This window comes from Emydura macquarii, unplaced genomic scaffold, assembly GCF_026122565.2.
Source record: "Emydura macquarii macquarii isolate MOO-44397 ecotype Brisbane River unplaced genomic scaffold, CSIRO-AGI_Emac_v2 contig_2636, whole genome shotgun sequence".
NCBI lineage: Eukaryota > Metazoa > Chordata > Testudines > Chelidae > Emydura > Emydura macquarii.
Window position 1 is genome coordinate 100,567 of NW_027132773.1, and position 27,882 is coordinate 128,448.

The window sequence follows — 27,882 nt, forward strand, 5'->3', positions numbered from 1 at the left end:
AAAGAGAAGATACAACTTCACTCTGATTAAATGCTTAATAGTAATAAGGCCCTCTGTCTTTCTCCTTATCTACAACTAGTTCCAGTTATGAAACAATGGCCCAGATTCTCTACTGGTGGAAATGGGTGACTCTCCGATGAAATAAAAAACTCTAGCCACTTACACCAGTAGAGAATGTGACCTGATATGCTTTGTCTTTCCTCATTGCTCTGTTTTGAATTCCTCTCTTCCATGTCTTAGCAGTAATATATCACTGAATGCCGTTGGTGGAACACTATGTGGTCCAATCTATGGAAGCAATTTCCACATAATACTGAATTATCTGATGAGGTCTTGTGTATAAGGCAGTTTTAGTATTTTGACTCTAGTTCTGCTTTAGTTTGGGTATAATTTAATTAGACAGCATCCAGAGTGAAGAAGTTACTGTGACAGTTCTCAGGACACCCAAGGCAGTGAGTCACCCTGTTACTGCCTGACTCCAGCAAGAGGGAGTCTTCACTGAGATAACTGATCAGCTCCCTGACACAATCAGACATTCAAGTTTCTCCTCTGGGCTATGACAGCCCTAACTTTGCCTTGCAAGATAACAGTGCACCCAATCTCTGAATTGTTTCCCTGTGATAGTCAGCCCCTGACACTGGCTACTCACAGAAATCCCAGATCTGCAGCACCCAAAGGTGCAGTGTATCCCAGTTTACAAGTTTTACCTTAAACCTCTGCTTCTGTAAGACCACAGAGTACACTGAGCACTTATAATAAAACAAAAGTAGGTTTATTTAAGAAAGAATAAAGGGAAACAAGAGGGAGTGGTGGAAACAAATGGTTACAATACAAAACAAAGTCAAACCTGGGTCTACACTTATATGTAGTTACCTTTCCTATCTAATAACTTTGGGGGCAAGATTTACTTTAAGTCTCTTGTAGAAGATGGCTGATTTCTCAAGAACCAGGATCCAAACATTCCAGGAATGAGACTTCCTCAGTGAATGGATACAAAGTGCTTCTCCCTCCTCTGTGTTATTCTGAAAAGAGCCTTTTGTTTCTATTCACAGACAGAGCATAGCCCTCTCTTGTGATAGTTTCTTTTTTACCTCTAAGTGATTTTGATTGTTTACGGTTGCCATTGCTGGCTTCCCATTCAAAGTCTTAGCATTGCCCAACTCTAAACAACTGAGCCTTTAATTTTATCACTGGCTAAACAGGGTTGGGTGACAACTCACCTCTTCCTGAATTTGCCTCTGTGATGCTTTACCTCATTCTTTCCCACCAAGTTTTATTAATAAGATGTAAAACCATAGTATCTTTTACTATGTCAAAGAAAAGTTTCCATTTTCACAATCAGAAAATGGCTAATTATTAAGAACTAGTTATGGAAATAAATATAATCACTTAGACATATTATCCCCTGGTGACTAATTTCTACTCCAAATCTATACAACATACTTTCAATATAAATATATTATAGCTTAAATATTGCCCATACACACACCTCGCAATACTTATGATCTTGACAAGTTATGAGAGAGTTTTGCCAGAAGAAGATTACAGAGTTTAAAGACTACAATAAAAGAATAGTGGACATGATAGACAGTGCAGATGGAAAGGACAGATCAAACTTTTCTAGGCAGGGTAATGCACCATTGAAATGTGTGTCTTGCAGTTCAGGCACATACCAAGAGAAAACAGGCCTGAACCATATAGCTCGGATCTGGATCTGAATTTTCTCCAAATGTTGGGAATGTTGTGATGTATGATTTTGGCCTAATCAAAAGTTTATCTTTTTGATTTTTCACTTGAAGTCATGCAAAACATGGAGAAAATAATGAAGTATAAAAACTGGGCTGAAGAATAAAACACTTCATCAAATAAATAACGCGTCATACCTTACAGTCCACTGACTGCTTGTAGAGAATTTTAACACCATCAGCTAGTCTACCATTACTCCCACCAGCAGGCAGATTTTTTTACAAATATGTTCTTTCAGCTGTTTCATTAACCTTATACTCCCACACACCAAACTGGAGCTTAAAGGTCACTTTTAATGTGTTCTGTGTTTTCAAAATGGCTATAATTCCAACCTGAAGATTATTTTGTCCAGTAAAACCATTTAATAATCCTGAACTTTAATTCTTTATTGTTAGAATTTATCTTTATTAGAATATTTTTGTTACAATTTAAAGTGTTTGAGTTTTTATTATTAAATGGCATTATTTCTTTGTACATTTCCTATTGGCTTCCTGCTCCCTCAGTGCTTAACAATAAAACCTCTTGATTGGGAAAGGAAGGCATTTTCCAATGAGTCTAACACATTCAGTAACAGTAACTGTTCCTGTGAGTCACACCACTGTACATTCTAATACTGTATCTTCATGTGCATAACTGTTCAGATGTCAGTGAAATGTATCAAAAACTGCTGTTATATAAACCCCACCTGCAATTAGCTTCTACCCTGCCCCAGTGGTATTGGTGTTTGCACACAGCAGCAGGGCATTGTGTACATCTAGTTAGATATGCAAAAAAATTTTGAAGAAAAAGTTATTCAGTGACAAATGAAGATTCAGCAACACCAAATGTTTTGTGACCTCATTTCAAATTTGCCGAATAGTTAGTTTAACAAAAAAAGCAAACTGAAAATTCAAAAACACCCTAAATGTTTTGTTTTCACATTTTTAAACAAACCCTTTTGATGTTTCAGTTTGAAATGAGTTTAAAAAAAAAAAAACTTGCTTTGATTTTATTATTTAAGAATCCAAAAAAATCAAAAAGAAAAGATTTGTTTTTTGTTGAAACAAAACACTTAATTCAACCTGAAACAATTTTTTCCAACTTTTCTATTTGCAAACATTTCAGTTCTCGGTCTGACTTGAAATGAAATATTTTCCAAATTTTCAAAATTGGCAATGAACCAATAAAACTGTTATTCACCCATCTCTACTCCTAATTCTTTCCTGAGCTCTAGAAGAGAAACTCAGCTAACATTCTCACTAGAACATTATAATCCCCAATGGGCCCGATGTTGTCCTTCATTTGATATTATACAAGCAAGGTAAAGCAGAGGGGATATTTTTGGTGCAGTTGTACAGTGAACTCTATAGCATATTCACCCTACATTCATATTTATGCACCTAAAAAAATGACCTGCCTTAAATAAATGCTAGCTGCAGGTTGTCAACACCTCTGCAAATCAGGACACTTTTAGGTGCCTAAGAGAGAGCTGAATTTTAGCATTTTGGTTTAAGTGACTTGCCCAAGCAACACAATATGTCAGTGTTAGGATCTGGAATTAGAACTCAAAAGTTCTTGGCTCTCAGCCCTATATTGAATTCTCTTCTTCTTCTTGCGGTTGCAACTGAATTCAGTGGACCAATCTGCCAAAGACATTCTTTTAACCTATGAAATTCCTTTTTGTCACTTTATTTCAAATGTCCAAGAGGAAGAATGATTTTGTGGTTAAGGCACTGGATTCAGGTGATCTGAGATCAATTCCCATCTTTTCCACAGATTTCATGTGTGACCTAGGGCAAGTCACTTAATCTTTATTTGCCTCTGTTCGCCATCTATAAAATATAATAATACCTCCTCTCCTAAACTTTGTCTGTCTATTTAGATTGTAAGATGATCAGGGCTGTGACTGTCTCTTACTATGCATTTGTAAAAGGTCAAGAACAGTGATCCTTATTAATATAGGTGGAGGTGGTCGCAAATCCAGTAATTAATGTTGCCAAACACTTTCAATTTACAGTCTATTTTCAGTTGTGTACAACTTTGCCAGACTTCATCTATTTGGGCTGAAATTTTCCATGCTGGGTGTCTATCTCAGGCTGAATTATTAATCATTATTAACATTATTTTGACTGTTTCAGCAAAAAATGGTTCCACAGTTCTCAGAACAAATTTAGGGATAAATATGTTATTTGACACCCTGGAGAACTGGATTCTATCACTGCATTTGCTACAGAGCTCCTGTGTGAAGTTGGGCAAGTCACTTACACCAAAACTTTTCATAGGTAGCCACCATTTTCTGGGTGCCCATCATGAGGCACCTGTTGTCAGATATGTGCAGTGCTGAGCACTCACGCCAGCAAATGAATTCTATGAGAGTTGTACTTTGAGTATATACAATGTTATAAAAATGCAAGGTACCCTAAGAAATCAAGCCCTAGATGTCTCAAGCTTAGTCCCTTAATTACATGGGCAACCTTAATTCTTCCATTTCCTAACTTTGGGTGCTTGATTTTGCAACTTTAACATCTTTTTAACATAGTGTTTTGTATGTAATATATATTATTAGTATTTAAGACGTGCACCGCATAAATAGCTGTATTATTTGTTAATTGATGTTAGCACGCCATCAGGGATATGTATATTGTTCATTGTTCTTCCATTTCTTGTTTTGCTTGGTTTGTTCTAGAGCTAATCTAGCAAGTTTGGAAAGAGGAAAGCATATTCACTTTTTTGTGTCTGTAGGCAGCTTGCACTCTCCAGTAAGTATCTAATACACTGTTCAGAATGTGTGACTAATTTTGTTGGTTTAATTTCTGTGTCTCTTCCTTCAGGGACTCAGAATGTGTTGAACTGCTACAGGAGTTTGACCCTTTTAGGCATTGATACCTTTTCAAGGAGTTTCAGCTCAAAATCCAAGTCAACTTGAGAATTAGCTATGGAAATAATGACACTTTAATCTGTGGCTCTGATGAACCCATAAGTAATCAGTAATGGCTAATGACTAATAATGACTAATCAATGATTCTGACTAAGTGAATAAGAGTTTAAAAAAATACTTGAAGCCAATCCAGCCACTGTCCATATAGAGATGGTACTACCCAAGAGCTTTGTGCCCTGCTACCATTGAATGCTGCCATACAAGTCCTTTTGTTTTAATCTGTGATTTAATTTAGTGATGAAAGATCTGATCCATCTTCTGTTCAAACTGATGGGCAGACTCAGATTGAATTCAGTGGGAGTCAGAGCAAGCATTGGCTTAGACTACCATAATGTGGACAGGCTTGTTTTTTCACACAGATCCTACAATGCACCTTAATCCTGATCCACAAGGTTATTTCACTGAGGTGTCTGCTGAACAAAGGAAAACATGGCAATTTTGGGATTTGTATCATTGACCTGCACGACGGCCCTTGCGTCAGACACTGGACTGGTCTACACTACAAACTTAGATTGATGGAAGCCTCCTTACATTGACCTAATAATGTATATGTCTACACTACCAGGTCCCTTCCACTGACCTAACTCGCCTGTAATATCGACTTAATTACTCTACCTATACAAGAGCCGTAGCACTTAATTCGATGTTGATTAGTGATGAGAGAGAGGCAGTATAGATGCACTATTGTGTAAGTCAATTGATTTGGCCTTCAGGAGGTGTCCACAATGCTCCACTGTGCTCTGGAGATCATTTTTAACTCCGCTGCACAGTAGCCAGGTACATAAGAAACATCCCTTCCCCTATTAAATCCCTGGGAACTATTGAATACCTATTTCTTGTTTGAGCAACGTGGAGAGCTCACCACCCCAGCTGATCATGGTGACTCAATGCCCCCAAACGTGCTCCAGGCTGGATTACGCAGGAGGTGGTGGACCTTATTTGTATGTGGGGAGAAGAGTCTGTGTGGGCACAGCTCTGATCCAGCCAAAGAAATATAGAATCTATGACAAGATTGCGTGGAGCCTGGGGGAGAAGGGCTACAGGAGGGAGCAAAGCAGTGTTGCATGTAAACCAAAGTACTTTGGAAGGCATACCAGAAGACAAGAAAGGTGAACAGTTGTTCTGGTTCTGCACCACAGATATGCTGCTTCTACAATGAGCTGCATGTGATTCTTGGTGGCGGCTCCACCACTTCCCCCAAACACAGCGTGGATATCTCCCAGGATTCTGAGTCTTGGGCCAGCTCAGGCAACAACAAGGCAGACATTCTGGATGAGGAAGAGGAGGAGGAGGAGAATGGGAGATGTAGTAGAAAGTGAGATCCTGAGACATGAGGCCTAGTATAACAGGCCGGATATAAGGGCTGACCGAAAGTAATGGTCAGGTCTGTTATATAGCAAAGTTAGCAGAAGTCATGCTGTGAATGCTGGCAGGCTCACATAAACTGGCAAGAACAGAGCTGATACACACATTCCTAAAAAAGAACCAGGTACAGAACACCCACACAAGCACATGCCAGAAAAGTACCAGAACATTCCTATACCCCAAAGATAACGAGCGCACACTGACCTCCCAGAATGACAATATGATGGATAGAGATGCTTTCGTCGGACCGTTTGGTACAAGGTGAAAGGTAGTATCTTGATACATCAGAGGTACAACATGCAACTTGTTTGTATCAGTGTATAAAGGAGGGTCCCAAAAGGAGTGTCTTTGTCTGACCGAGTGAGGAATGGAAAGTCCCATGTTTACTGAGCTGGTCCATTGACAGGGGCATACATGTATTAAGTGTACTTGTAGCACATATAGGGTGCTTTTTACCGTGCTTGTTTGAAAATAAACCCAGCATGGTGCCTTCATTGCTGAAAGGATCCATGGTCTTATTGAATAATCCGATCGTGGAGTGGTGTCTCGGTTATCTGCACAGAGCTGAGACAGCATACACACTGGGAGTACACATATGGACCCCACAACTGACAGCAAGAGAAAGATGAGTGGTAGATCTATTCTCCCTGAAATCCAGGAGCTATTTTTAACTCCAGAGTCCTGCTGGTCGCAGGACAGCCTGGCGTCTGAGCATGATGCCAGGGAAGACACCTCTTGTGAATATGCAATTCCAATCAAACTGCAGGGGTTACATGCTTTTATATTTTATGTTTAATCTGAAGAAAAAGTGAGGTGCAGTGGGTATCTGCTTCTCTATGGCCACTCCAGCTAGGCAGAGGGTTCTCCCCAGAAAATACTGTTCATGTGTATAGGGATGGCCCAGGAATCCTTCAAATGGAGATTTCTAGGAAACGTTCATGGACGTACTCTGCAATACTTTGCAGAAGGTTTCTGGGGAAGGCTGCCTTATTTCTTCCTCCACAATAGGACACTTTCCTATGCCACTCCAATATTAACTCTGTTGGCATCATTACGGTACACAGAATAGCAGCATAAGGACCAGTGCCCAGATGCTTGCAACATCTGTGCCTTTGCCACCTCTGTTACCTTCAGGAGACTGATATCAGGTAGGGTCACCTAGAGGAGAAAGTGGATGTTTTCATTACAAATGCTCATATCAAACAATAGAGCATGTGATCCACCACCTGGGGTGATTTCCAGGTCCCTCAACCATGCTCTCCCTAATATGCCAATATTTTGGTTGGCAGGGATTGACGTCGACCTCAGATTCTGCAAGTCCAGGGCGAGTTCTATCAACAGCATTAAGACAAGGACAGGGTGGACTTTCTATGTTCTCTCCTGGCTGCAATTCCACCCTCCCTGGAGCTGCCTTGAAGAAAGACTGCAATTTGGGAGACTTAATGCTGGTCCCTGGTCTCAAAGCAATATCTATGTTGCTAGGGGGAGGGGGCATTGTCCACCTGCCCACCTGTGCTCCCGATGTGGATTTGCCACAAGTTGCAGCACAAGTCCCATTGCCCACGCCACTGGACCATATTCACCATGGCTGGAGCAGCAAACCGGTTCATTGACTAGCTAAGGATTCTGACTATGTTATGGCTTGCCCTTGAGTGTAATAAGGGGAGTGGCTTTTTAAATAGAAGCCTTGCACTAGACCCAGGGTATGCACTGACAATGGTTGCCTTGTGCTTTGCATGACTTACAGTGGAAATCTTGGCCTTCAGCACATCCTCCACACTGGTGCAGAGGTTTTCGCAGATTACAAGGAAAAAGAGACCATGTGATGACATATTCAGTGAAATAAAGAATGCCCCTGGGACAGCTGACACAGAGCTAAGAGCCTGGAGGATTTCATTATCTGAAAAACTGGACATGGATATGGAGAGAAGGAAAGCATCCCAGGAGCATGAGCAAGTCACACCAGGTAAGTGAAGATTATGCAGATTGTGAAGGTCCAATCAGACATGTTGAGGTATCTGGCTGAGCTTCAATACAAGCAGCTGGAGGAAATATTCCATCTGCAGCCCCTGCAGAATGGCCTGCAAGAATCACCCCATTCCCAGTCCCTCTCCCCAAAGATTTCAGGAAGCAGGAGGAGGAATTTCAGTATCCCTTCCACTCATAATCAGGGGAGGATACTAAGAACATAAGGCAGGCATTCAAAGACCTTTGATAGACAGGACTTCTGTGCTTTCACAGACAAACTGATTTGGTTTCTCCCTTCCCAGTTTTATCACAGCATTTGCCCAAGGTTAAATTTATTTTCCTGATCTTTCAGTTTCTTTATGTTTGTGCAATAAATTCCAACATTTCATGAATGAAATGCTCTTAATTATTCCAATCATGAGAGTTCGGGGAGAACAGTGGGGACAGGGAAACTGATGCAACAGAGGGAAAGGCATGGCAAGGCACAACACAAATAAGTGGAGCACATTATTGTGGCTCATTGCTGAAACAGGAGAGACGCAGAGCTCCTCACTGGGCTCTTCTTATTGCTTTGGTGTCTTGCTGCTCAAAATTAGCTGCCAACCTACCCACCTCCATGCCCCATTCCTGCAGAAACTTCTCTCCCTTTGCCTCTCAAATATCATGGAGCACATAGCAGGCAGTGATAACAATGGGGATATTATTTTCACGGAGGTCTAAGCTAGTATGCAAACTGCGTCAGTGACCCTTTAAACATCCAAAGGCGCATTTCATCACCATTCTGCACTTGCTCAGCCTATTGTTGAACCACTCCTTGCTGCTGTCCAAGTGGCCAGTGTACGGTTTCATGAGCCAGGGGAGAAAGACACAGGCTGGGTCTCCCAGGATCACTATTGGCATTTCAACATCATCAATGGTTATTTTTGTGATCTGATTGCATCTTTCTGAGCAGACCTGTGTCCCTAAAGATGCATGCATCATGCACCTTTCCTGACCATCCCACATTGATGTCGTGAAACGCTCCCTGTGATCCACAGGATTTACAACACCATTGCAATTTATGTACTTAGGGTGGTATAGTGCCAAGATAAGGATATACATGCCATCTATTGCCCCACCACAATTTGGGAACCCCATTATGGCTAAACCATCCACTATATCTTGCACATTTCCGAGAGTCACTACCTTTCTTAGCAAAAGTCAATTAATGGCCCTGCACACTTGGATCACAACAGCTCACACGGTGGATTTACCAACTTCAAATTGATTCCCCACTGACCTGTAGGAGTCTAGAGTGGCAAGCTTCCACAAAGTGATGGCCATTTACTTCTTCATTATCAGAGCAGGTCTCATTTTAGTGTTGCTGCGCTTCAGGGCGGGGGAAAGCGCTGCACAAAGTTCCTGGAAAGTGGCCTTCTGCATTTCAAAGTTCTGCAGCCACATCATCCCATCGCTGCATAACAATGTGATCCAGAAGTGGAACTCCACCATGTTCAGCTGCTGTGCAACTGCCAGCAGCAACCGGGAATTGTTTCATTCTATGGCTTGCAGCTGGGCTGCTTGAACAACATTGCAATATTCCATGTGGCAGTGCCTGTCTCAGCTCTGGAAATACTTCAGGGTAACGCGTGAGGTGTTTGTAATACTCACAACGAGTCCACAGCTTAGCAGGGTCCATGCTTCTCAGGCTATGACGTATGCATGGCTAAGCCAGACTATTGAAAAAAGGCATGAGAAAGTGTGGGTTGTTTGCTGTTGATATCAGGGTAAGGAGGAAACTACATCATGGGAGGATGAAGCCATGTTCCCATTACCCCCCTCTGATAATGTTTTGGTCCCATGAGGCTTTGCAAGCCCTTCCCCAAAACCCCCTGCAGCTAGTTGAAATGTGTGATAGCTGGCCATGGTGCACAGCTCTGTGCATCGACGCAAGCGCTGCTCATGCGGACGCACTCCGCTGACACAACGAGTGGGATGTGGAAACGCACGACCAACTTAATGACAGCGGCGGCTGGATGTTGACTTATATTAAGTCATCTTTGTAGCGTAGACATGCCCATTGTCACAAATGATCCATTAGAGGGCAAACTCTTACACTAGCTTAAATATAGGCATGGCTCATGGAGGTCTCTTTGTATGTTTTGTTGTGTTTTTTTTAATCTGGTAAATTAACAGGAGCCATTGTGACGAGGTCTATATCAGAATACATTGAGCATATACCTATGGCATTGTATACATAAATCAATGAGAATAGAAGGTATAATTGTGCCATTTAGGCACAGACCAAAAGTAAAAGGTGGCACTCAGTAAACTGACCGAGAAAGAGCTCTGGGAAACACTGCCTCACAAAAGCACAATTCCTACAATGGATTCTCTTGCACTGGGAGAACAGTAATTGGCTATATCCTTTTGTGAGGGGCAAAATACTCAGCCAGCATATGGATGAGTGAAGTCATGGTTCCAGTGACTCCCCGCCCACTCCCCACCCAGCTGCTCTTGTGGGAATCTTCAGCCCCCTCCCCCCCCCGGTATCCAAAGCTGTATCATGACCATACCAGGGAGGAAGCCACACTCCCTTTATTCCCCTGCAAGGCTATGTTAGGGCTAGGCATAGTGTTAATAAAATTGTACACAAAGTGGGACAAGGATGAGAGTACAAATCTATTTCTGCATGAGCTCCAATGCATCCAGATCTGCACTGAGTTCTAAGCAACTGTAAGCTAAGGCACGACCTACTACTCTAGCCTGCCTCCATTTGTAGGTACCATTCAGGCCCTGTCTAGAACAGGAAAAAAATGTGGGTCTTTAATGCTAGCTGCTAGTATGCATGAAATGATATGAATAACAGAACAATTTTAAATTTTTATCTGAACTGACTCAACAGCTGTATTTCTTTTGATGTCATTTTTACTGACTTCCTGCTTCTTTCGCTCCTGTAGTTATTATCCACTACTTTGCATTTCTATGTATTCCAGTCCTGACATTGCATTTGTGTGGATTGTATGGCACGTCAAAGCAATTAAGTTCCCTTTCTTTAAAGACTGAATGTGTTCCTTCCATAGTGCGTACAACACTAAAGCCTGTCTAGATTGAGAAAAGACATGTTTTCAAAAAAACATACTTACATATTTTAAACACCACTTGGCCCTAGTGTAGATAGGGTTTAACATAGATAAAATGTGTTAGCTGGTGGTAGTTAACCAAGGGGGCATGGGAAAGCAATCTTTGGTCCCCAGCCTGTGTAGTGGTGGAAATAATGGCTGGGGAGCTACTGTTACAAGGCCAAAGTAAATTCCATATAATAATGGGCCAGATTCTGAAGTCTTGTTATGACCCATTTGCACCAATAAGATGTTTTAAAGATGTTTGGTCCCCAGCCTGTGTAGGAAAATTCCCTACTGGTTCCTCTCTGCTGCTGCCAGCACCTCTGCTCTCCACCCACAAGCAGAGGGCAAATGTAGGGGGAGTTTCGGGGGCATAGTGGAACACAACTATTCTACTCCAATCCTCTACTGAGCAGCAGCAGCTCTAAGTGGGACTGAAGATGCTGAATCAGGGAATTGGAACTCTGATACAAGAGTGAATCTGCCTCAATAGCTATGATTGAACTGAGATACAAGATGTCCTAAACCTATGTTAGTACCGGGCACAGTGAATTCTTTCTCAGCTGAAAAATTAAATTATTCCCTGCATTGTAGTCATGAAACTATTTTTAGCAAAACTAAAGAAAATAAAGGAATGGAGGAATTAGACAGAGCTTCAGTGACACCACACTTCAAAATGCAAGCCTGCCTAATCACGGAAATATGTAAAACCATTCCAGTACAGAATTTTTAACAGCCTTCAAAATTCCATACAGCGATTAACTGAGTAGGTGGTGAGCTCATTAATCAATGCAGCAGAGTATATGTCACACACATTACTTCAGCACTTTCCACTTCCTTCTTTGATCTTGAGATGCAGGACTGCCAGAAGCAATTGATAAAATGCCACCTTAGGGTCATGGGGAAACAGCTGCTCACCACCACCAAATCACTCCAAAGGAAAGTTTATGCTATTGGATTCATAGGGCTTGAGTCTGCTCTCACACCAGGGTTTATCAGATGTAATTCCAGTGAAGTCAGTGAATCTTGTGCATGACAAACTGATGTAACTTAGAGGAGAATAAGGCCTGTAACTTGTGATTTGGGAGAAGTCATATATATATATATATATATATATATATATACATATATACATACTTTAGAAATGTTACTTTCAGTTTAGAATATATATTAATACAAGTATTTTTGCAATTTGTCCATATGATATAGGGGCACATAGTTCAAATTCTAAAAGGGGATTAGTAGTCAGGATTCCTGGATTTTTCTAGCTATGTCAGTAACTCAGTATATTTCAGTGATCCTGGGCAACACTTTAGCTATTTTCCTTCAGTCTCACTATCTGTAGAATGGATACAGTAATGCTTACCATAGTACTTGCTTCACAGTCAGCCCTATCGTACAGATTTTACTTGGCAAAATTCCTCCTGAAGTCAATGACAGTTTCTGCAAATCAGGGACTGCAGGACTGTAAGGACTTCTAGGGTCTGTAAGGCTTAATCCATCAATATCTATAAAATGCTTTGAGAGCCTCAGATGAAAGAAGATGTATTAAATAGGCACTAACCTTTATAATTGTAAAGTTTCCAGGTGGAGTTCATCAAGCTCATTCAAGTACATGTCAAATGCAGACCTGGTGTAAGTGAATGCAATTCTATTTCAAGCAATAGAAAAAATTAGTCTGACAATTAAATTAAGATAAATACTCCTCCTCCCACCACAGGTTTTGCAGCAGTTATCAAACAAGCAGCTATTTTTAATGTTGGTTGCCTTGTATATATTATCTATGTCAATAATATATTTTTAAGATTGGATACATCAAATTAATACCCAGTCAGCAGAAATTAGATTAGACAGAATTGGTCAGAAATGCAGAACGACTAAGGGGCTAGGCACAAGTTAAAAACATACAATTAAAACTTTCTTATCTCAAATAGAATGTGTGTGCCAGTCAGTCAGATTGTTGACTGGTTGCCCGTTATTCACAGTCCTCTGTTTGTGATACATAACTACAGATGAGCAAAGATGCAAGATTTAGACCCAGATCTAAATTCAGATTCCAAATACTTTCATCATCCGCCCCCCAAACTTGAGGAGGGGGTTATAGTCAAAGATTTGATTTGAGGCCTAATCCTAAAGAACTCCAGCTCTTCCAGAACTCCTCCAGTGTTCAAGCAGATCTTGGAACATAGCTTTTCCCCCCCACAAGTGTAGCAGTATTTTACCGACAGCTACAGATTTATTTGCAGAAGCTATAGAGAAAGTGGACGTGCTTAAGCTTTAATCCTTTTCTCAAGTGCTTGTCATTCCCATTTTGAACCTGGTGAAAACATATTAAATTCAGATAAATTAACACCACCAGCCTGTTAGCCACCTGAACAATCTATATAGGGCCCTGCCAGCCCTTACTTTGCCTTTCAGGTTAACAATCAGTGCCTCCCAATCCCTAAGCTGCCTTGTAGTGTTCCCCTGCAGTGTCCAGGCCTTAACCACAGGATACTGACAGAAATTACCAGGTAAGCTGTCTCCAAGGAAGAGCTTGTTTGAGCCAACTGAGGATCAGCTATAATATAACATCACAGCTGAAAATAATCATACATTTATTATCAAAGGCTAAAATTTAAGAGATAGTGAGTAGGGATAACAATGGAAACAGAAGTGGTTACATATTAAAAAAGTATAACATGTGTCTTACAGTTTAAATCCTCACCTAAAGTAGTTCATCTCACCTAAAGCAACCTCCCACCATCTCCAACCAACATGGCTGGGATCCTTCTTTTATGAATGCTAAACAAACTGTTCCTTTTGTTTTCTCAGTGAAGGATGCCTTCTCCTTATATCCCTGTAGGAGTCTATGGCTGTCCCTCCCCATCAATCTCAGAGGCAGGCCATGCCCCCTCACTACCACGTCTCTATAAAGGCAAACTTGAAGGGGAATTAGCATTGTCCAAGTCCCGAGCCCTTTCGGCAAGGCAGGGAGATTAGCGGTCTAGGGGCGATTAGCAGTCTGACCACCAGGCCGGACAGGGCTACAAGTAGCTAAGGGGTGCTCTGGCCCTTAGGTGGGGCAGAACCACAAGCATTTTATGGGTGGTTCTGGCCTCTGGGCAGGGCCATATCACAAGCAGTCTACGGGCTCTGGTCCTCAGGCAGGGCAGAGCCACAAACAGTCTAAGGGGCCCTGACAGAGGGCAGAGCCACAACCAGTTCCAGGAGCTCAAGCCCTCAGGCTGGGCAGAGCAACAAACAATCTCAGCCTCTCAGGACCTCAGGCAGGGTAGAGCAACAAACATAGGCTTCTTGGCCTTAGAAAGGTAGGCAGCCACCTTAGGGTTGGGGCAGCCACAGGGGATAGGGGGACTCAGGCCCACCCTACTGCACCGGATCCTAGCCCAGAACCCTGAAAGTGGTGGAGGGCTCCACTACTGGGTCACCAAGGATCTGACCTCAGTACGCTGACCAATATGCTGGAGACACAGCCAGACTAGTGTCTGGTGTCCCTGGGCTACTTCCTATGTTCCATCACGGCATATCTCTATCTCAAGAGAGTCCTCCATCTCTCTGGGGTACATGGCTTACAGCAGTTCTAGTAGCTTCTCCGGGTCCTTGTTGGTCGGCAGATCTGGCAGACCTTCCAAGTCCTTCGTGTGCACAGCTCACTCCCAGGTTCTGGCATCAGCAGCAGGCAGGAAGTGTCTGCCTCCCTCAGCAACTCTCCCTTCAATCGAGCTGCAGGACCCACCTTTTAAACTTCTTGTCCCTCCCCTTTTCTTCTGGTGTGGCCTGCCTGGCTCCACTCACCAGGGGTTGATGGTGGTCCCTCCCTGTCAATCTCCAAGGGAGGCCATGGCCTCTCACTACAATCCCCAAATTCATTGCTTAGTACCCAGAATGATGATAACTCCTGTCATTTATTCCCTGATGTTTTGGTTCCATACTGCCTTCACATCCTCATATTGACATTGTATGCAAACAGGCGTCAATTGTGTTGGCTTTCAGTGCTTATTTTACATGTGAACCCAGAAAGACAGGTGAATATACATCCTTTGTCAACCCAGCTTTGTTTCAGACTTTAAAACATATTTTCCAGTATATATACACAACTCCTTAAATATCATGTGTACATACATCTCACAGTGCTTATGAGGATCCATATGACATAAGCTTTTATTAGAGATCTTGCTTGACTCTCTTTGGATAAATACAATGAAAGCAATTCATTGGGTGTTGTTTGGCCTGAGTTTGTCAGGCCTGTTAGGAATTACTGTTACAGAATAGTGAATCCTTTGGAAGTTGGCACTGAGGGATTCTTATGGTCACACCCTCCCACAAATGTTATGTCGTTAATTATGATAACTCTGGATATTCTTGATATCAACAAAAATGTCCACCAAGACTGACCGCTGGGTTACCTAGGTTCTGGAAGTGAAGTATTCATTATTTGCTGATTGGTCATTTTCTCTCAAATGTTTCAGTCATCTAATCAGGGAGCAGAATAAACACTATGTGACTAAGGTAACTAGCCACACAGCATAAGCAGCAAATAGTGAATATGCAAAGCAAGCAGCTGGAACACAATCCATTGTCTGAAAACTATTCATCCAAATTATTCAGCAAATTTTTACTGATAAAGAACACATTTGAAGAGAATCAGAAAAGGCTTGCAAACAATATGCCAATCACAAAAGTAGCTAACTATTATTTACTATGAAAAGTTTCAACAACTCTTTGAAATGAGTAAATTTAGCTAAATTTCCATGGATCAGGAGTCCAGCCTGATGAGGTCAAATTCCCTGGAGGTCAAATTCAGGAGTCAGTGCCAGCAAAGGTTCAGTGAAGTGCCTTAATATTCTTTCTTTGTCACTGCAGACTGTTCCAAATATGTGTCCCTTCTGACAATAAAAGGAAAAATCTGTTTTGCAAAATTGGTAACTGTGTGAAAGCTTCCATTACCCACCAAATGTAACAAAACAGCACAACATGCCTAGACATTAAAGTTCCAGATGCATCACATCACATTGATTTGCAGCCTAATGGGAAAATAGAATACAGTAGATAATTGTAAGCAGCATTTGCCACATCACTAAAATTCAAGATGTGTGATAGCCGCAAAGCACATTAACATTTATTTCACTCTCACTTTTATCTTTTAGAGAAAGAACTGTTACATTATTGCTAACATTCTCCTAGTATGTCTAACTGGAAGATATTTCCTTTTACAGAATATACCATACTCCAAAGCTAAGTGATGTAAATGTTGCTTAGGAAATGGGAACTCAAGCATGCTCTTAGTATGAGTTAAGATTCTGTCATATAAGTGCCAAAGACCCAGCTACTTAAACTGTTTTCCATAATATATTAGAATAAAAATGTAATTGTCCATCTTAATGTAAATAAAGTGTGAATTTTTTAGAAAGATCAATAACCACACCACTCAAAGGAAGTAACATTTTTTCCATTTATTTATTCATCCATCATATGTCCAATACATTCAGCTGCCAGCAGAGGAGAGGTATTGCAGCTACAGAATAATCCATAACCCTCTTTACAGGCTGATAGACTATACAGGATTTATTTTTTGGAGCAGGACCTCTTCTTGCACTGAGTAAGGCCAGCCTATTGAAGTTGCAGGAGAGTACTGTGTTACTCGTGTTTTTAGTGTTGAATGAAAGATATTTCACAAACAGTCTTGGATAATGTTTAGATCCAGTGTGGTTCCTGCTCATTTTTCTGTGAGTATTCATGTGAATGGGTATTTGTTTATATGCTGTTGTGGAAAAGCTGTTTTTGTTTTTGAAAGTATCTGTAGTCATAGGATTTGTCCCTGTCCTGTCAGGAGCACAAGTCATAGAGACTTTCAGGGCTCTTGTTTTCTCTCTGTCCTGCTTTTCTCTACACAGGCTTTCAAGTCTTTCTGCAAGCATCTGAGGGCCAATATTGCTCTCAAACTGACTCCAAATTACCATAATTTTTGACCAGCTCTACAAATGACTTGTGTTTTATTACAGCAAAATTCAAGGTCATACATCTAGGAACAAAAAATGTAGGTCACACTGACAGGATGGGGGACTGTTTTGGAAAGCAGTGGTTCTGAAAAGACTTAGAGCTTATAATGAACAAACAATTGAACAAGAGCTGTGGCTAAAAGGTCTAGTACAGTTTTTGGTATACAAACCATGAAATATCTAATAGAAATGGGGGACATTATTATCTCTGAATATAGCATCAAAATAATAAAACCATTATTGGAATCCTGTGTCCATTTCTAGTGCCCACACGTCAAAAGAGCTGTTGAAAAATTGGAATGGATTCAGAAAAAATCTGCAAGAAAGGTTCAAGATCTGAAAAACATGCCTATAGTGAGAAAGTTAAGAAGCACAATCTAATTTATCCAAGAGAAGGTTGTTAGACAGATTCTTCATGGTCTACAAGTACCTCCAGAAGGAAGAGATTTTTGATAGTCAACATCTCTTTAATGTAGCGGAAAAAAATCACAAGAAGATCCAGTGTCTGGAAGCTGCAGCTAGACAATTTCAGGTTAGAAATACAACAAACAAACAAACAAAAAATTAACAGTGAAGGGAATTAACTATTGGAATAATTTTTCTAGGGACATGGTAGATTTTCCCCATGACTGGAAGAGTTTAAATCAAGATTAGGTATTTTTTTCTAAAAATATATGCCATAGGTCAACCACAAGTTATGGGCTTAATGCAAGAATCACTTGGTGGGGTTCTATGGCCTGTGTTATGCAGAAGATCAGACTAAACTATCATAATAGTCCCTTCTTGCCTTAAAATCTATGTTATTGTCATGAAACAAACATTCCTATCCCCCATTTGGGGCAGGTAAAGGTTGCTATAGTTCTGTGGCTGTGTCCCCCAACCCCCGTAGCCTCAGGGGTTCAGCTTAATGGCCAAATTCAGTGTGGCTGTGCTCTCTCTCAGAACTGTATGGCCTAATGTCCAGAATCAATATGGCTGCCCTTTTCCTCAGGGCAGTCTGGCCTATTGGCCAGAGTCAATATGGCTGCCCCTTCTGTCAGGGCAGTGTGGCCCAATGACCAGAGTCGATATGGTGGCCCTGGAGCCCAGGGCCATAAGGCCCAGTGGTGGAAGTCAATAGTTTAGCCCTGGTTTGCAGGGCAGCAAGGCCTAGTGGCTGGAGTCACTAGCACAGCCCTGGTTTGAAAAGCAGTATGGCCTAGTGGCAGGAGACACTAGCACAACCCTGGTTCACAGGCCTAAGGGCTGGAATCAATAAGGTGGCAGTGAGACACTGGCCCTCCCTACTCCACTGGTTCCCAGCCCAGGGCCTGGACAGTGGTGGGGTGTTCCATCGCTGTGTCAGCGGTGGTCTGATCACAACACGCTGACCTCATCTGGCTTAGCAGCCATTCCCCTTGGCTATTTCTTATCCTGTCTCTTCTACAGCCATCTGCGCATCCTCAGGGTCCTGTGTTCATTCGGCTGGGGTGGCTTCCACTAGGTCCGGCCAGTCCCAGGATTCCCGGTAGTCGAGAGGTCCGCCAGGGTTTCAGGGCTTTCAGCTTCCGTGGCCCAGAGATTCTGTGGCTCTCTGGCTGGAGCAGGCAGCCTACATCCTCCTTCTTCAGTGGTCAGCTCTAACTGAGCTGCATGGCTCCCTCTTATACCCAGTCTCCAGCCGGAGCATGCCCAGCAGGATTGAGGGGAGGGGTCTTCTTGGCCTATAGGGTGGAATTAACCCTTGGTGAACAAGTGCAGGGAAAGCATGCCCCATCACAGTTATTTATATATGTTAATACAACAGCAGGTCCCAGAGATCTGTAGAAAGGCCCAAACAGGTTATTCACCAAATGCTCTTCTCAAAATGGCCACCATCTTCCATTGTTCTCAATGGAAGTGAGGCCATAGGCTGCCTTTAGCAAAGATGGTTACTAGATCCATTCACCTGCTCCTCATGGTGCTCTCTGTCTCCTGTCAGCATAGGGGTCCACCATCTTCTCTGGGGGCTGCATGGCTTAACTACATCTTAGTCTAGTTTTTGTCTGTGAATAACAGTATTAAGGTCAGAATATGCAGAGCAATGCACAATGTAGTAGACGAAGCCAGGAATGATAAGTCAATATATATAAGAGTTAACATGCAATATAATATTCCAGAGCCAAATGATTCAAAGTTATGGGCAGAACCACATCAAATGAGGCAAACCTCAGATTTAGAAGCAAGATATTCACTTTGGCAAAGTAGTTTAACATTCTAATTACCCTCAATTAAAGAAACTGTCACAAATCTATGATCAAAAGAGTTCACTTATATCAGTTTAATCCCAACACTAATGTGGATTCAGGGCCTTATCCAGAGCTCACTGAAGATAATGGGAGTCTCTCCAAGACTTCAATGGGCTTTGAGGGGGTGGGGGCACAAAAGCCTGTATGTGTGTAAGAGTTTGGGATTTTTCCCTGGGTACTACTGCATCAGTGTCAAGGTGTAATGTGGAGACTTAACAAAACCCTTATGTAAAGATCCATTCTAAACAGCGTTAAGTTTTATCAAATTACGGCTAAAGTCTGTAAAGCTCAATTTTTATGCACTGTCTAAGTTGGCTGACTTTCAAAGCTAACAGCAGGCTATCTATTTCTTTTGCATATGTCTAATTCATCGCTTCAAGATCTGTAATAAAAGTGGCATGTAGTGATTTGGGCTGATTTTGCCATGGATAAATGTGTTTCTGAAGGTTTAGCTACATGTACAAAGAGTCTTAGTGATAAGCAATTCCACCTGTTCATTATAGGTGCGGTGTTACATAAATTCTTCACACAAAAAAATCCTGGTAACTTTTTTTTAACTTATTTTAAGATAAAAAGTAAATATTCCTTGTAGCATTGCCAAATGTAATGGTTTAAAAAAATCTTCACAATACAGTACTGTATGTGGGCTATTAAGACAATTGTGTGAAGTCCAAACAAATGCTCCATAAATAATTATATATCTTATAAGGTGACAAATAATTATTTTCTAAAACCTAGATTTGTTGAAAAATTCAAGGACACAATTATGATTCAGTGGAGTGCTATGTGGCAGGGGTAGTGGAGTTAGAACCTGAAGTAACCAGAGTGGTGGTGGGGGAAGGGTAGTTCTCTGGTAGGATCTGATACTAGAGCTTGTTGAAGCATTGGGCAGGGGGGGCAGAAGAGAATTGTGATTTTTTTCACAAAATTATGTTCACAAAATTTCCCCCCCCCCATTTTTATAATTAAATTTATTTACATTTTGAAAAATTTTAACCAGTTCTAAAGCTGTTCAAAATAGAGAGGGGAACTGTGCTTTTTTTCCCCTCCATTTTTGTATCTTTCGCTGAAATTTTGACCAAAATACGGCATTGAAATTTCAAGTTCTGATAAAATTAGCTTGCCATAATACCTCCAGGGCACTAGGGGGAACATGTTTCAATGCTTCACTTGCTGCACCTGTAGTAAAATTATTGTATATGCTTCTCCCACTAATATCTGGTGAACATGTGAGTGTGCTCTTCTCCAGTTCCAAACTGCACAGACACACACTTTGGGGAGTGCAGTGCTTCCACTGGTGTTAGTAGGATTTGTGTGTGTCTGAAAAACAACTGCATCATGGTTGACTTCTGCACTGATCCTGTAGGATGAAGGAGCAAAGGCAACCATAATTTGGTCCCAATTGATGTTTACTTTTGCTACATAAGGACCAGAATGTGCTGCCCTCACTCATGCTGATATGAATAGTACCTTACACCCTGAGTAGTCCCATGGAAGTCAGTGTGCCTACTTCATTGTAAATAAGGGTATCACAAACTGGCTCTCATAAAATAACGGGGGTTGATCAGTAAATATTTAGAGGAACATTAAATATTTGACTTGAACCTAGATAAGCTAGATATCTGGCATAAAACTACAGAGTTCTGTTATTTGTTAAAGTATATATAATATATATTTTAATAATAGGCTAGACTTCTCTAGAAATGTGTTGCATCTAATTATTTGAATCTTATTGATACTGATATATCTACACACCAACTGAAGACTCTGTTACTCTTTGTGAAGGCCTATATCATACAACCACAGTTAAACACCTGTATAGCTACATGGAATGTTATCCATAGGAGAGGGATAACATTTTACAATGCATAGACATTCACTAGTCCAAATAATAAACAGGTGGCCAGATTCAAGGGTCCTTCAAATCTGGACAAAGCTGTTCTGTGTTAAATTCAAGGCATTTATCAAACTGTCTCGTAGAAGTACTGTTAATCTAAACGTGTCTGGTTTAAATCCCTGGCAATTTATTTGGCTGTTTCATCACTTGTGAAGTTTGCAGCTTTAGTATTTAATCATCCTAAACTCATAATCATCCTCCTTTCCTGCATGATACCTCTCAAGGACCGTAAAGTGCTGCAGTTGTATCTTTGTAATTCTTTTTTTCCCTCTAGTCTTGTATGGTGATGAAGTGTTTTTAAGATACAGGGTACTGCATTCTGCTAGGCTGTAGCTTTTGGGGTTGTAAGAAGATCACTTTTACTCACAAAGATGCACAATAAAGGCATTACTTTTTTAGTAACACGTCATTAACTGAATACGTTTCCATCCTCAGCTTTCCTTGTTTTTCTCTTATAGGTCTTCTTGAGTTGAACCTGGGAGTAATGCCGTTGAAACACACACTAGAAGCACATCAAAGAATACATCTGCGATTATTAAATATTTCAGGTTCTCTGGGCAGTACCTTTATGTTGGGTCTTTGAAATGCTGGTGCAGATTCAGTCAGTCAGCTTTGTGTCTTTTTTGAAGAGAGGTGTCTGCGGGGGACTTATTAATTGCCTCAGAAAAAAAGTGTTGGTGTGCAGAAAGAAACACACAGAGAAATGAAAATTTAAATGCTTTGCATTTGGGAAACTGTACTGTGCCACCCTGCAATATTGGGCCTGTCAGTACTGAATATCTGACTAGCCACAAAATGAAGACACAAGTAATTGTAGATGGGGGAGCCAAAGCCACACATATGGGCATGGAAGGAGAAGAGCCAGCTCAGCATCAGGAGAAGGCAGGCCAGAGATGGAGATGAGGGGACAGCGCCTCTTCATGACATCCCCACTCACCCCACCAGCTGCTTTGAGCATCAGCAAAGAAATTCATACTTGCCAGGGTAATATTATTTTATTTGCAGTCCCGCTCTCTCTAGTGAAAGTGAAGTCTGCATGGGATGGGGTGATCAGGGGGAGCTGCCACTAAGGGAACCCAGGGGAATATGGGTAATGTCAGTACTCCAGGGGAGTAGTAGAGGAAGCAGTGTGTAGGCACAAGGTCTTCATGGCATCATCTGAGATCAGCAGTTTCCAGAGGAGCGAGAGGGCAGAACTCATTAATGCCCACTCACAGTGCAATAATTTGAAGCAAATGTCACATGTGGAAATTCACAGACAAGCCAAAGTGAAGATGATCTAGACCATAATCATTGGTGATTTGGTTACATTGGTTTAAGAGAGTATGCATTGTTTTCTAATTAACTGAAGTTTCCCTTTAACAAAGACAGGGCAAGAGTCATTTGTTTCTTGGAATTGTAATAAAATCAGGGTTTTCCAAAAATCTTCAGGTTTGATTAAAATAACTCCCTAGATTCTGTATTACATTTGCTTCGCCATTTTAAGCTTTATAGTTAAAAATCACACTTTGAAATACATACATATGTTTAGCAAAGAATTATGGGCCCTGTTGTAAAGAGATTGCTCTTCTACTTCTCTGTGAGGGAAGCATGCACTTCTTTATCGGCAGTTTCATTATTTTCTTCTGAAATCCTCCTAGATATCATGGGAGAGAGCTAGACCCTGTGTGAAAGCAGCACTCATCTCAAAGAGATTACAGAAATCTAATTCATTAAGAGTCAGCATTGTCTAGTATTAGAAAAGGAGATTGGGAATAAGAATTCCAGGGTTATCTTCCTGACTCTGTCACTTTCTCACTTTTAATTCTTTGTACCTCAGCTAACTCATCTGTATAACTTTATGGTATAGTGCTGCTTTCTTTATATCAGGGGGTGGTGCCTGACTTTAAGAGAGGGTTCCCAGCTCTGGATTGCAAGCAGAGATAGTTGCATATAACCAGGAGAGGGGTAGGGTTTAAGACTCACCCCTTTCCTTGGCATCTCCCATTGGTTATCTTAGGCAGCTCCTCACCTAGTATGCTGGCTTTTGTGGATCACATTCTCAGGCACCTATCTCTGCCCATTCATTGCACCGGGAGCCCAGGCACCTTGCCAAGGCTTTGTGGAGTCCAGTGATTTTCCAGGCACCTATAAGTTAGGCATTGCAATGCCTAACTCCCTTCATGGATCAGGGTCTTTGGCCCCTCGTTCTACATGGTAAGCTCAGTCCAACCACTTGCACTTCCTTGGACCAGACAGGCAATATAATTCCTGCAAAGTATTATTTATTTATTTAATTGAGTGATAGATTGTCCATGTGTTTTGTGTATTTGCATTTCAGAATGAGAACATAAGAAATTGTTATAACAGGGCAATTTACCATTGTCTGCCTTGTCTATTTGGACTGTAAGCTCTTTGGGGAAGGGATGTCTCTCATAACAAGTCTGTACACTGCCTAACACAATCATTCTCTGATCTCAATTGTGGCCTCCCGCAGCTACTGGAATCTGAATCTTTCTTGTACTGTCAAACCTTGTTTGGAGCTTTGCCATCCATGTTTATCCTGACTATTCTTTCCATGTCATCTATGTTGTTGAGGTCCATAAGTTTTTCCTCTAAGTACTGTGTGACTGCAGTGTAAGCACTGTTTGCATTTTTGGATTGACTTTGATTAATATTGTTAAACAAAACAAACAAACTATTTTTGCACCTACAGGAAGTGATTGATGGTGCCAGTGAATCAGAATCTGGGGGGAGGGAGAAGGCAGCAGCAGGAGGAGGAGAGGGGACTGAGGTTGTGGGTTTTTCTCTGTGAGTGCACAAGAAAGAATGGTGTTAGAGTGATACCCCCATTCCTGAACTGGTCTTCATAGGAAGCACTCATAAAAAATGTAGCAAAATTATGTTGGTGGATGAGTTTCCTGCCACAGATTGCCATCTCTTCAGAAAGATGCCATCCCAGGAAGGCCAATGACTACTATCACCATGTTGGGTGTTGTATCAGTGCTAACTGCAAGAGAAGAGCAAGACTACATTTACCAACCAGCCATGTGAATCGTCCAGGCCCAATTCTATTCTACTGTATCAAATAATACAAGTTCATCACGCATGGCTAAAGGATATACTAAAGGCTAAATTGTGCCTTTTGAGAGACAGTTATGCACTGAGTTGTGCAGATGGACTGCTTTGTAGCAGGAGCCCCCGGAGAAATTCAGGCTGGCTTGGTGCCTTGGGCAAGCTTTTCAGAAGTGCTGGGCACTCACAACTCCTGCTGAAGTCAATAAGAAATTCAACAGCCAGCCACTGAAATAGCCTAGTAAGCTGAAGAAGCAGAATTACAGCACAGCTTTTCTATGGCTGTCAACGTTTCTATTCAGGATTAGCAGAGCAGAGTCATTCAGAAACTCTAGTGACTATTCCACATGTGAGCTAAGGCTGACCTAAACTGAAGTATACTCATTTCTATCAAATTGGTAAATGTCTCTCTAATAAATACTTTGACAACTGCTGAAATTGTCTACAGCATCACTTCATGGATCACCACTTTTCTGTTTAACTAAATAGATAGATGTGGATGATCCCTGAGATGCTTCCCTTCTTGTTACAGATAGTTCCAAGGTTCTGCCTGGGACAATTATTGCATTTTTCACATTGCCACTATTTTGTTATGCTTCCTAATGGTACATTTGTCGATGACCAAGACATTAGGAGGAGATTGTAATAGTACTTTTTGGTAGCATAAATATATTTGAACTTGGATAGATGTTTTATTTCCTCCCTTTTATCTTATAATTGTAATTCTTTTTACTGTTCCCTTCATATTGTTCTCAACCCTCTAGTAGCTGATTAAAAAAATTTCTCTAAGCTCTTTCTTATCGTCTATATTTTTTCCTCTACATTTTCGATCACATTAATTCTCCCAGACCTTTCACTGTGTCTGTCTTTTTAACTGATACCATGTCTTCTGAGATGTCATTAACCAAGATAATTAGTGGCTTAGGTTACTTTAAATTATGCTAGAATAGATCTGTACTTAGACTTGAGAGTGTTTCATAAACCTCTGAGATCATCCATTTCTTTAGGGGGGAAAAATCCTAGAGTCTGCTGCTGGCAAATACAGATTCCTGTTATTTTGGCTTCCCTTCCATTAAGTTATAGAAGAAAGTAGAAGGGCACTGCTCTGTCTTGTCTGCTGCTGGTTTTTGGGTCTGGTTTATTAATATGCCTGCTTGGTATGAACTCCAAAGAGATGGCAAAAATGATTTGCACAACCTTTGCACCTCTGCTATTCTGGGTGCTGCCGAGGCCCATTTTGGCCCTTGTTCAGGTTGGATCAGTCTAGTGAGAGGAGTGAACTTTAAGGGAGGATATGGAGGAGATGGTGGTTAGTTCATGGTAAATGAGAGACTGTTACAAGTATAGGGGTGGCATGAAAGAAGGTACAATACTGAAACTTAGGAGGATGCTAGAAGAGCAGTTAAGAGGAGCTTAAGAAGCAATGAAAAGAGAAGACTAGTATGAAAGCAAATATTTATTCAAGGGCAGAGTTGTGCTGAGCATTAAAGGATGAGGGCAAACAACACAAGCTTATTGGAGAGAAAGACAGGAAGCCGGTGATGGTATTTGAGAAGTGGGGTTGATATTGCTGGAGTGCTGAGACAGGAAGAGCATTTTAACATCTGTGGTGTGGATAGGAAAGGTCAGAAGTGAGAAGGCCAGACAGAGGCTACAGGGCTTAGAGTAGTTGAAGTGAGGATCTGCTAAAACAGAGATCCTGGCTTTAACAGTGGAAATATAGAGGAAATGACAGAATTTAAGAAATCTTTAGGTGAATGGAGAACTGGACTTTGAGTTCCTGGATACTGAAGAAGTGGAGAGGAAAACTGAAAATGTCCCTGAGGCTGCAAGTCTGGCAAATAAGTGAGGAAATAATTCAAAAGGTTTTTTTATCACTTAGCAAATTTGTGGCTGTTTTCCCCAAATCTTATCTCTATCTCTCTTCTGGTTAGTAGGACTCTGAGCACTGCATTAAGCACTGGTAAAAACATGTCCTAGAACTGGTTTCTACAGGTATATATTAATAATTAATTCATTAGTTTAATTACATAGCATAGTTAACCTCTACATCCAAGTGAAATGTTAAGCTGCGAGCCATAATTTAAAATGGAAAGTAACTTAAAAGTTCAATAAATCCAGCAATAAGAATTCTTCTCTGGTTTTTTTGGTTCTTTACCTACAGAAGAGTACAGTGTAATGATTCCTGAATTCCATAAGGTGGCATAATCCACCAGAGTGAAAAAGGAAACTGCTTATCTGCTATTTCAGGTAAACGGAGAGACCCTTTGCTTTCATTCACAGCAAGTAGAATGTTAATAATAGAAGACTTTCCTGGAAATGAAAAAGGGTCTTTGAGGGTTTTAATGTCCATTGACTAGTAATGGACAAACATCAAAAGGTTTGGCTGCTTGCCTGCAAAATTGGACTGGATGCCTTGTAAGCTCCCAAATGAACAAATCTGGTACATGCTAGAGATTCCCAGGTGCTTTGAGCTACTATTAGGGAAACACCAGAGCAGAGCCAATTCCCAATGGGCAGCAGTGAGCCTAGCACTGCTACCTGCTGTGCTTTGAGGGAGGACTGAGCCTCCCATAAAGGATACATCTACACTGCAGCTGGATGTAGCGCAATTGCCATCTTAGGTAGACATAAACGCATGAGCTTTGATTGAGCTAGTGTGCTAAAAATAGCAGTGTAGCATGGTAGTGCAGGCAGTGGGATGGACTAACTGTCTGAGTACTTAGGGTCTCAGCCAGGATAGTACTCAAGTGGCTAGCCTGTGCCGCCGCCACCCACAATAATGCATTCTAAAGCCTCAGTCCTGCAGACCCTTATGCACCATGCTTAGCTTTAAGCACATCGGTAATCCCACTGAAGCCAATTATTCATGTGCTGAAAGTTGAGTGTTTGCAGGATGGGGGAGGGATCTATGATATCTGCAGCAAAGACATTGTCAGAAAGAGGCCTCTGTAGGCTGCGCAGAGTTTGAAAAGGCAAATTACAGTTTATAACAACACCATCAATTTGAAATCTAATCAGTTTTCTTAATGAGTAGGAAATAAAACCCGTTATGGTGCTTTTACCATCACAGTTTCCTATTTTTATAAACGTTTTCTCCTACTTGCCATTGTGTGAAAGACCCCTACAAATAAGAGGTTGTTCCCCTTTTCGTAACTTAAATGTGCAGAGCTCCTGCATACTAATAAAACATAACTTTATTGTGAACGTTCATTGTGTATTAAAGATAAAACTGAACCAAGTGCCACTGCACATGCTAGAAAACTAATAGCTAACAATTTAAAATTAATAGCCTATTTTCTTCTGCTTGGGCAAGGTTCATACAAGGCCTTTCATTTATTTTTATTTTTTCAATTGTCATTTTTTTTGGCACCGAAAATCTGCAACACCACAAGGTGGCAGTAAAAAATACATTTTATAATAATTTCAGGGCTTCCTCAATTGTATAAAAAGTTAGTACACCTACAGTTCTACCGCTGAGCGTATGGAAACACTAAACATTTCCCTTATGCCATCAGCATGACAAACAGTCAAAATATCGGTATAAAAATATTAGTAAAAT